The sequence below is a fragment of the Bubalus bubalis genome, chromosome X (genome assembly GCF_019923935.1).
Source record: "Bubalus bubalis isolate 160015118507 breed Murrah chromosome X, NDDB_SH_1, whole genome shotgun sequence".
NCBI classification, from domain to species: domain Eukaryota; kingdom Metazoa; phylum Chordata; class Mammalia; order Artiodactyla; family Bovidae; genus Bubalus; species Bubalus bubalis.
The window spans coordinates 77,926,850-77,938,399 of record NC_059181.1 but is presented as its reverse complement, the minus strand read 5'-3'; the positions used below and the strand labels follow the sequence as shown (position 1 = coordinate 77,938,399).

The following is an 11,550-nucleotide window of genomic DNA, read 5'->3' as shown; positions in this document are numbered from 1 at the left end:
AGGGCTTATCAAAGCGCCATCCCTTCGCCCTAGCTGTTTGCTCCAGCATCTTTTCACTCGGGACCGCTTCCTCGCCACTGCGCAGGCGCCACTGGACCGCGCACCCCTGCAGGCAGCAGGCCTGCGTCCCCTCTCCATGGTCCTGGACTGGCCCCAAGCCCCGACACACGCATGCGCACTAGTGCACGCACAGGGTCAAGGTCAGCGCACCAACGCGCCCCACGCGGGGGGTTTCGGATGATCCACCAAGAGGACGGCCCTTTTCCTGTGTGTTCCTGCTGTTTCTATCATAAAACTTGTCAACCGAGAAACGGATATGAGGTAAGGACGACAAGGGCTGCTGCATGAGGCTCACTCCTGCTGCTTTCAAGAACCAGGAGCCAGGCCAGCTGGGTGCTGACCCCTATCTTTCCCCCCAACCGTGCACGGCCCCAGGTCACAGGGGCCACACCCTGCCGTACAACAACGTCACCGTCAGGAGCCCAGACTCACCACGAGGTCATCGCAGGAGCGAGAGCAGGGAGGACCACAGGCACTGTACTTGGCTCCTTCAATGGCGGTGCAGTTGGTCACTGCACGGAGGAGGTCGCTGGGTGGGCAACAGGTGTGCAGGTCACTCTCCCGCCCCACCACCTCCCTGCTCGCCTCCCCAGAATGCCCCCGGCAGCTTTCCCACGTCTCTTCCTTGACCTCCATCGCCGTCCCTGGAAGGTACCTGGGCATGGCAGAGCCTGGCAGGCCGCCCCCTGGGTCCGAGGCCCTTAGCAGTAATCCCCCAGGCCCTGGGGTGGGGGCTGGTCACAGGCTCAGGTCCGGCTCGGGAGACCCTCCCCCACCCCCCGACAGCTCTGGCTACAGCTGGACCAGGGTCCCCTAGTATCCCAGCCTCCAGCTCCCAGGGAATACAAGAGGAAGCAGTGGCGATGGGCTGGGCTTGACTGGGCCAAGGTAACGGGCAAGTCTGGGTTCCATGGGATGCACGGTCACACTCCAGCAGGAGGCAGGGCTCCTCCTCTGCCTCGGGGCCTGGGCAAAGAAGGGGCGCCAAGGCCAACAGGGGCAGCGGGACCACACTGGACGGCACTCCGCCAGGGGGTCCGGTGCAGAAGCAGTGTCTATGGCGCCAGGCTGGGCCACAAGAGGCAGAGCATTCGCCCCATGGGGTCCAGGGTGACCCCGTGGGCTGACCTGGGTTGCACAGCAGGGAGAGGCAGTGAGGACAAAGGAGGCTGAAAGGGCCCAAAAGGCAGGGGGTGGGGCACAGTGCCGTGCACAGGACAGGCCAACCCCTCCCTGCTCCCACCCCTCCAGAGGGCTTTCCTCCCCGATGCTACCCCCTACCCCTGCACACACCCACTGTGGCGGGGCTGGGGAGGCCCCATTCTCCCCCTCTTCACAAGCCAAGGAGGTGCAGTTAGTGATGAGCCCAGTGACACAATCCCTGATAGAGAAACAGCAGACGATGGGGGTCCTTTTACCGGCTGAACATGTCCCCACAAATTCATATGTTGGAGCCCTACCCTGTGAGCGAGAATGCAGAATTGTGACCTTGTTTGGGGGGGTTTCTTTTCAGAAGTGATCAAGCTAAAATGGGGCCATTAGGGTGACCCAAACCCAGTGTGACTGGTGTCCTTCTACAAAGGGGAAATTGGGACACAGGTGCAGACAGAGGGGATGTGAAGACCCAGGAAGGAGATGGTTATGTGAAGCAGGTGGGAGGGATGCAGCCACGTGCCAGGGGTGGCCAGGAATTGCCCACAAACTCCGCAAGATGAGGGGAGCTGGGAACAGCCCCTGCAGACCTAGACGGGTGGCAAGAGTAAGACTGGTGAGGAGGGGGCAGGCGAGTGGCACACACAAGCTTGGCTCCAAAGAGCTGCACACTGTGCCTGTGAGAGGGGGCGTCTCTGTGGCCTATGCAGGCCAACACCCCCCACCCCCCATGCAGAGGAGAGACAGAGGGTCCTCGGGGTCACAGGGCCATTGCAGGGGGCGGCAGCCTCACCAATTCTCACACAGATGAAGCACAAAACTGCCTGGGTGGTGTAGGCGTCCCCCGTTGGTACAGGGGCAGTCCCTGGAGCAGACCACTGTCAGTCTTCAAAACTGCAAACAACAGTTCCAAGTGGAGCAAAGGCAAGTGAATTCAGTGCATTCTCACAGCCTGAAGACAGGGGTTTCAGACTGGAACCTGGAAAACTGAGGAGATCTACGTCAACACTGAGAAAAGGAGGTAGGATGGAAGTTTTCTGGTTGGTGGCCCAGAATTAAACGGACTTCAAGGTGTTTTAAGACCACCTTGTATGAGGAAAGCAGACACTTAAACACAGCCTAATTATCAAGGAGGGATTTTAGACAAAATATTACAAACTAGATAATGGTGAAAGGTGAGGGAGAACAGAATGAAAACATGAATATTGTGGCTGTGAGACCAGTTTCGGAGGAGACACACTACCACCACCATGTGACACATCAGTATTGAGTTAGAGAGATGAAGATGGCAGGTGAGGTTTGCGGACTCATAAGGGGCACTCAAAATGCTTCTTTTATCCCGCCAAACCATCTTAATTTCTCCCCATCCTGCCCTAGAGGTGTCAGGAAGGGGCTTTGTGATGTCAAGGCTCACCCAGGGCCACCATTGGCTATGGAAGTGAATGGATGACCTCATAAAACTTAAGGGTGTGCCCCCTGGGCAGGGATGTATATAGGGGTGTTCAGGGGCCCTGGAGCAGACCACTGCAAAAACAAAATGGCAAAAGACAGCTCCACGTGGAGGAAAGGCACATGTATTCAGTGCATTCTCACAGCCTGAAGACAGGGGTTTCAGACTGGAAACTGGAAACCTGAGGAGAGCTATGTGAACACTGAGAAAAGGAGGTGGAATGGGAAAGTTTTCTGGTAGGTGGTTCACAATTAGATGGCCTTCAAGGTGCTTTCAGATCACCTTGTAGAAGGAAAGTGGAATGATTCTCATTTCCACAGACACTTAAATACAGCCTAATTATCATGAAGGGATTTTAGACAAGATATTAAAATCTAGATAATGGTGAAAGGTGAGAAGGAACAGAATGAATGCCTGAATACTGTGGCTGTGAAGCCAGGTATGTAAGAGAAATACTAACCCTGCCATTTTTCAAATAGTGTGGAGTAAGAGAGATGAAGATGTAGGTGAGTTTCACGGTCTCATAAGGAGCATAAATGAATCTTTTATCCCACCAAGCCATCTGAATTTATTGCCATCCTCCCCTAGAGGTGTCAGGATGAGGCTTTGTGATGTCAAGCCTAACCCAGGGCCACCATTGGCTGGATGTTATGACTTGCTGACTTCATAATGAATAAGGGTGTTGCCCTGTGAGGAGGGTTATGTATAGGGGTGTTCAGGGGCTCTTGAGTAGACGACTGCGAGCCTTCAAAATGGCAAGAGACAGCTCCAAATGCAGCAAGGTCAAGCTTATACAGTGCAATCTCACAGCCTGAAGACAGGAGTTTCAGCTTGGAAATGGGAAAACTGAGGAGAGCTAGGTGAACACAGAAAAGGAGATGGAATGGAAGTTTTCTGGTAGGTGGCCCAGAATTAAATGGACTTCAAGGTGCTTTAAGACCACTTTTTAAGAGGAAAGTGGAATGATCTTCATTTGCACAGGCACTTAAATAGGGCTGAATTATCAAGGATGAATTTTAGGCAAGATATTCAAAACTAGATAATGTTGAAAGGTGAGAAAGAACAGAATGAAAGCCCGAACACTGTGGCTGTGAAGTCAGATTTGTAGGTGACACAATACCCCTGACATGTGACACATCAGTGTGAATTTAGAGAGATGAGGATGGTGTCAGGATGAGGCTGTGTGAAGTCAAGGCTCAGCCACGGCCACCACTGCCTGGGGAAGTGACTTGCTGACATCATAAAGCATAAGGGTTTTGCTGCCTGGGGAGGAGTCTATATAGGCATGTTCAGGGAATATGGAGCAGACCAATGTGAATCTTCAAAATGGTAAAAGACAGCTCCAAGAGGAGCAAGGGCAAGTGTATTCAGTGCATTCTCACAGTCTGAAGACAGGGGTTTCAGACTGGAAACTAGGAAACTGAGGCAAGCTACATGAACACTGAGAAAATAAAGTGGGATGGAAGTTTTCTTGTAGGTGGCCCAGAATTAAATGTTCTTCAAGGTGCTTTAAGCCCACCTTGTCAGAGGAAAGTGGAATGGTCCTCATTTCCACAGACACTTAAATACAGCCTAATTATCAAAACATAAATTTTGGGGGTGCCACATTCAGACAAAAGCTGTATGTGTGTATATGTGTGTGTGTAGTTGATTTCTGCTTTCACTTGTTACCTCATGAACTAAGGCTAACCATGTACCAGTACTAGTTGTATAACAGTACTTCTCTATGTAAGTATGTCAGCTATCCACATGCTTTAAAATCTGGTAAGTATAGCCTTCATGCTCATTATTCTTTTTCAGAAATGTCCTGCCTCTTATTACGTGTTTATTTTTCCACATATGTTTTACAATAAGCTTATTTCCCACACCAAACATATTAGTATTCTTGCTAAAATCTTATTGTAATTATAGAATAATCTGGGGACAATTGATATCTGTATAAAATATTTTCATCTTTCCCGAAGTGATATCTTTCCATTTCATTGCATTTTTCAGTAGCATTTCAGAATTTTCTTCAAATAGCTATTGCATATTTGTTCTTAAATACAATCTTAATATTTATCTGTTTGTAGCTATTATAAATTGTGTCTTCCTTCATAAATGTAATTACTTGTTAGCATTTAGGAACACTTTTATATATTATTATTTTTATCCAGCCATCTAGGTCAATTCCTTTAAAATACAGCTTTCCCTGGATATCTGTGGGAGATTGGTTCTAGGACACCCCTGCCAACCATCAGATACCGAAATCCACAGACATTCAAGTCCCTTAAATAAGTAGCATATCATTTTAGTATTTGCATATAAACTGCACACATCCTCCCATATACTTTAAAACATTTCTAAATTTCTTATGAACCTGATACAATGTAAAAGATGTCTAAACAGTTGCCAGCATGTGTTAAATCTGCAGCTTGACTTTTGGAACTTTCTGGAGTTTTTTTTTTTTTTTTTTTAATATACATTTTTAATCCAGAGTTGAATGAATCCTTGGATGTGAAACACATGGATAGGAAAGGCTAACTGTATAGAGTACTTTTCACTTGGAGTCACCAGATACACAATTGTATCATCAAGAAACAATGTTAATGTTGCCTCTATTGCTCTATGATTTGAAAATAAACTTTAAAAAACCTTGGATGCTTGGGGCTGGTGCACTGGGACGACCCAGAGGGATGGAATGGGGAGGGAGGAGGGAGGAGGGTTCAGGATGGGGAACACATGTATACCTGTGGTGGATTCATTTTGATATTTTGCAAAACTAATACAATTATGTAAAGTTTAAAAATAAAATAAAATTAAAAAAAATAAAAAAATAAAAAACCTTGGAAAGATTTTAGATTTACAAGAAAGCAAAGATATTTTCCTTATATCAGAAAGTTCCCTAATATCAACCATATTGTTATAAACTAGAGTGGCTACATTATTTCTAAGATTTTTCCTCTAAGATTTTCTTAAATTTCACCTAATATCTTTTTTCTGTGCCAGGAACCCATCCTGGATCCCACATTTCATGTAGTAGCCATGCCTTTCATGTTCTTGGATGTGACAATTTCACATACTTTTCTTATTTTTTATGGCCTTTTATGACCTTTTTGGAAGGAAGTCACTACGTGTAACTCACTCTTCAGAAACAGGGAGTTACACTCCACCTCCCTGAAAGTCGAATTATCTATGCCAACTATCTGAAATTCTTCTTCGTGGGAAATTGGTCTATTGTCTCACATGTATAATCCCCACAATAAACTGTGGAAAATTCTGAAAGAGATGGGAATACCAGACCACCTGACCTGCCTCTTGAGAAATCTGTATGCAGGTCAGGAAGCAACAGTTAGAACTGGACAGGGAACAACAGACTGGCTCTGAATAGGAAAAGGAGGACGTCAAGGCTGTATATTGTCACCCTGCTTATTTAACTTATATGCAGAGTACATCATGAGAAAAGCTGGTCTGGAAGAAACACAAGCTGGAATCAAGATTGCTGGGAGAATTATCAATAACCTCAGATATGCAGATGACACCACCCTTATGGCAGAAAGTGAAGAGGAACTCAAAAGCCTCTTGATGAAAGTGAAAGTGGAGAGTGAAAAAGTTGGTTTAAAGCTCAACATTCAGAAAACGAAGATCATGGCATCCGGTCCCATCACTTCATGGGAAATAGATGGGGAAACAATGGAAACAGTGTCAGACTATTTTTGGGGGCTCCAAAATCACTGCAGATGATGACTGCAGCCATGAAATTAAAAGACGCTTACTCCTTGGAAGGAAAGTTATGACCAACCTAGATGGCATATTCAAAAACAGAGGCATTACTTTGCCAACAAATGTCCATCTAGTCAAGGCTATGGTTTTTCCTGTGGTCATATACGGATGTGAGAGTTGGACTGTGAAGAAGGCTGAGCGCCAAAGAATTGATGCCTTTGAACTGTGGTGTTGGAGAAGACTCTTGAGAGTCCCTTGGACTACAAGGAGATCCAACCAGTCCATTCTGAAGGAGATCAGCCCTGGGATTTCTTTGGAAGGAATGATGCTAAAGCTGAAACTCCAGTACTTTGACCACCTCATGCGAAGAGTTGACTCATTGGAAAAGACTCTGATGCTGGGAGGGATTGGGGGCAGGAGGAGAAGGGGACAACAGAGGATGAGATGGCTGGATGGCATCACTGACTCGCTGGACGTGAGTCTGAGTGAACTCCGGGAGTTGGTGATGGACAGGGAGGCCTGGCATGCTGCGATTCATGGGGTTGCAAAGAGTCGGACACGGCTGAGTGACTGAACTGAACTGAACTGATCAAGTATTTTATAAAATGTTTCCCAATTTGGATTTTTCTGATGATTTTCCTATTAGCTTGGGACTATGGATTTTTTTTGGGGGGAGGTTCCCTTGTGTCTCAGCTGGTAAAGAACCCATATGCAATGAAGGAGACCTAGGTTTGATCCCTGGGTTGGAAGATCCCCTAGAGAAGGGAAAGGCTACCCACTCCAGTATTCTGGCCTAGAGAATTCCATGGACAGTATAGTCCATGCTGTTTTGAAGAGTTGGACATGACTGAGCAACTTTCACATTCACTGTCACTTCATGATTTTGGGGGAAGAAGACTGCAGAGGTGGAATGTCCTTTTAATCATGTGACATGATCAACAAGCCTTATCACTGGTAATGCTGATTTTTACCACCTGGCTGAAGTAGTGTTTGTCAGGTTATATCACTGTCAAGTTACTCCTTTTTCTCCCTCTCCATATTGTTGTATTTTTTGGAAGGAAGTCACTACGTGTAACTCACTCTTCAGAAACAGGGAGTTACACTCCACCTCCCTGAAAGTCGAATTATCTATGCCAACTATCTGAAATTCTTCTTCGTGGGAAATTGGTCTATCGTCTCACATGTATTCAATCATTTAATTATATCAGTATGGCCCATAGATATTCATTTTATAGTTTGTGGTATAATCCCAAAAGATGACTTACTAATTTATTATATTGCTCACCTTGTTACAGTTTTGGCCATTGGAAGCTCATTCCTGTCTTCTTTGGCATAACCTCATTACTCTGGGGCTTTTTTTTTTAATTATTATTTTTAGCATTTCCTTTTTGATAGAATAAGTTCCCCCAGATTCCTCTTCTATATTTCCTCCCTTAGCCCTACAATCACTAATTTCTCCAAGAAGCCTGGTTCCTTTTATTGGGAATCAGTATTGGCAACCAAGATCTGTGCTTCTTTCTTTCATTATTTGAGAGTATCATTTCTCTTAGACCCTTTCAGCTAACCAAAGAAATATAATTATCTATGAATATTCATGTGCCATATATTAAACTGTTCAATTCATGTATGCATGTGTAACAGTATCAGGATTGTTAACCTATACTTCTATGAGAAAAAACACTACCAACTAGATTTCAGTGGTTTTATCTTTTGATTTCAGTCTTGCAAAATCTATTCATTTCCAAAGTTACTTAATTCAGCGGATCTTAGGTGGTTTCATATAATTGTAATATAATTTGATTGTTTGGTCAAATTCTGCATTCCATTCTTGATTTCAAAATGTTTTTTTTTTAATATGCATACATTGATTCACTTTTTTTGCTGTTAAGATTCTATGGATTTTGACAAATATGTAATACCATGTATTTACCATAACATCATACAGAATAGTTTCACTGCCCTAAAACATCCCTTATGCATGGAGAAGGAAATGGTAACACACTCCAGGATTCTTGCCTGGGAAATCCCAGCCACAGAGGAGCCTGTTGGGCTACAGTCCATGGGGTCTTAAGGACTCAGACACAACTTAGCAACTGACCACGGTCATTTATAGAAAGAGTGTAGTCCACACAAAACATATACGTGGCTCCTAGTTTCTGACCTCTGCTTTAATATCTTTCTTTCTCACTTGGTTCTCTGCTCCACAGGGACACATGCCCAGGGCTCTGTTCTGCTCAGCCCAGCATCTGAATTCAACAAATGGAATAATGAGAATAGAAGACGGATCCACCCTTCCAGTAGAACATCAGGTTCAGAAAGAATACACTGGTAAGGAGATGGCATTTTGTCACTCCCCAACTCTTTTTCACTTGCCCTCTGAAAATGTCCCCATTTACCTTTAAGCCCTACTTTCAGTTGGCCCTGCAAACGTCCTTTCACAATGGCCACATGGGCCATTTATGACATCACCAAGGGCCCAGCCCTTCCTGGTGCTCAGTCTCCAGGTGCCAGGGCAGACCAGCACACCAGGAGCCATTTCCTCTTGGCTCAGGGGAGCTCCAGGGTAGGGTCCTCTGCAGAGGACACATTCTAATTAGGCAGAATCTACCAGAGCATGCCCAAGACTGGTTTGAGTTGCTCTGGTTTTTTTTCATTGTCCTGATATATGTGACAGTGAAGTTGGCAGGAGAGAGTGACGAGAGTAATCTGCAGACTCCTCCTGCCTGTTAGGGTGGTTCATTTGGCTCTCTGGGAAAGAAAAAGAAAAAAGGCTTCCCCAGAAAAAGACTATATGTTTGATACATTAATCCTGCTTGAGATGGACCTTGTGAAATGTGTGTCCAGGGTGTGGAATCTGAAACTACTAACCGGTCCTAACCTCAACTCTGCCAATGTCGAGGTTCCTGCAGACGCACAGAATAACATTACAGTATATGAGCTCTGGGGCAATGAAGACACCAATTGAGTGGATTTGTGTGTCAGTGTAGAAGAGGAATTGTTGAAGGTTGACATACTGTATCCAGGCTAGTAGAACTATTGTGATGCAAAAGAAAAAACCTCTGATATATATATATTTTTAATCTGCTCTGCAGTTTTACCTTTCCCAGAATGTTGTACAATTGGCTGCATGCACTGTATAACCTATTAGAGGCTAGCTTACTTTACTTAATAACATTCATTCAGGTTTCATCCATTTCTTTTTGTTATTTGATAGCTTGTTTCTTTTTATTCTTGAATAATATTCTGTTATGTTAATGCACCATTATTTGTTTATCCATACCTCTATTAAAGGACACTTTGAAAAGACTCTGATGCTGGGAGGGATTGGAGCAGGAGGAGAAGGGGACGACAGAGGATGAGATGGCTGGATGGCATCACCAACTCAATGGACATGAGTTTGAGTGAACTCCGGAAGTTGGTGATGGACAGGGAGACCTGGCATGCTGCAATTCATGGGATCGCAAAGAGTCGGACACAACTGGGAGACTGAACTGAACTGAACTGGTTGCTTCCAATTTGTGTGTGTGTGAGAGAGAAAGCATGAATTAAGCTGTTATAAAATCGATGTGCATGTTTTTATGTGGGCATTAGCTATCAAATCATTTGGTGAACTAACTAGGAGGGTATTTGTTAGATCATGTGGTATGACAATATTTAGCTCTGTAAATTGCTTCCAAAGTGACTCTACCATTTTGTAATCCCGCTAACAACAAATGAGAGTTCCTGTTTTTCCTCATCTTTGCCGGTAAATGCTTTGTCAGATTTTTGTATTTGACCTTTCCGACAAGTGTGTAGTGGTATCTCATTGCTCTAATTTCACCACTATACTCTAAAAGGTGATCTTATTTCCATATTTCCATTGAAACATTTCCATTGTGTTTTATTACCATCAATTCTTCCGCTGTTTTATCTTTAATCTGAGGTTTAAATAGATCTGCTCAGCAAAACTTCTGCTGCTGTTTATGCCATCAGTGCTTACTTTGCTTAATTAGTTCTCCCATAATATTTTCATGAAGGACTCATAACTTGAAATAATGTAGATTGGAAAAAAAATATTTTAATTGAGTAACACTGACATTTTCTTTTCCTGAGTATTGCTTTGTCCACTGTTGTTTAGTGGCTCTACACAAGTTTCAGTTCAGCATGAACTTCTCCCCCTTATTTTTGGTTTGTTTTGATTATCTTATATACTTACTAGATGTGAACCAAGTAGATATTAATACCAGTTGCAGATGTAGTGGCACATTTATCATGAAGTTTTCTTACAAGCATTTACATATTTTATTAGAATCTTAACTTTATTATGTTTCTTCTTCATATTGTTTTTAAAAAACTACATGTTCATTATTCAAGTTTTGAATAGTCTGTGCTTCTTCTCCATTGAGATTTGAATGAATCCATTTATATAATGTTAGAAAGAGAGAACAATCATAATATATGTTGGTATAGTCATTGAAGAAAATATATTTCAAAAAGAACAGTAACTAAATTATTTGCTATTTGCTAACAAAATTAATTTTCTCTCAGGATATTTTGTAATTATGAAAGTCAAAATGCTCTTGCCTGTACTCTATAAGCAGGGAAGATAAATTAGCAAGCACCTGAGTCAAACATCAATTTATAGAAAATATAATGTTCAGTTTTAACTAGTTTAACTTAAAGTCTTCATTATAGTTAAGTTATTAACATTCTTGTTTTTCCTGTCAGTAAAGAGAATGTGCTAGTTCTCTTTGGGGGAAGACTCTTTTACTCAATACTTTCCTATGCTTTTGATTTTCAAGTTAAAAGACATTTGTGTTCGAATGTCTGGTATTGTGCCTATGGAATATTTTACTAATTAATATTACCATTAGTAAAATGTACAATCTGATTACTTCCCATGCTGATTTAAAGTGACTTATAATAAAAGACATATATCAATTAAGTATGTTTTGGATTGATGTGTACACACTGCTCTATTTAAAATGGATAACCTAAAACTCTGTATCACAGGGAACTCTGTTGAATACTCTGTAAGAACCTAAATGGGAAAAGAATTTGAAAAAGAATATGTATATATACATATATCTATATATGTGTGTGTGTGTGTGTGTGTATATATATATATATATATATATATATATATATATAATTCACTTTGCTGTACACTGGAAGTTAATGCAACATTGCTAAGCAATTATACTCCA

The 11,550-nt window shown here is 43.1% G+C and overlaps 1 long non-coding RNA gene across 1 annotated transcript; it reads left to right on the top strand.

The window, feature by feature from the left end:
* The first annotated feature begins 200 nt into the window (after positions 1 to 200).
* On the top strand, positions 201 to 9,716 carry LOC112582304. Its single transcript, XR_003106822.2, has 3 exons — positions 201 to 321; positions 8,572 to 8,692; positions 9,656 to 9,716. It is a non-coding gene; the product is annotated as an uncharacterized LOC112582304 (long non-coding RNA).
* Positions 9,717 to 11,550: the final 1,834 nt, after the last annotated feature.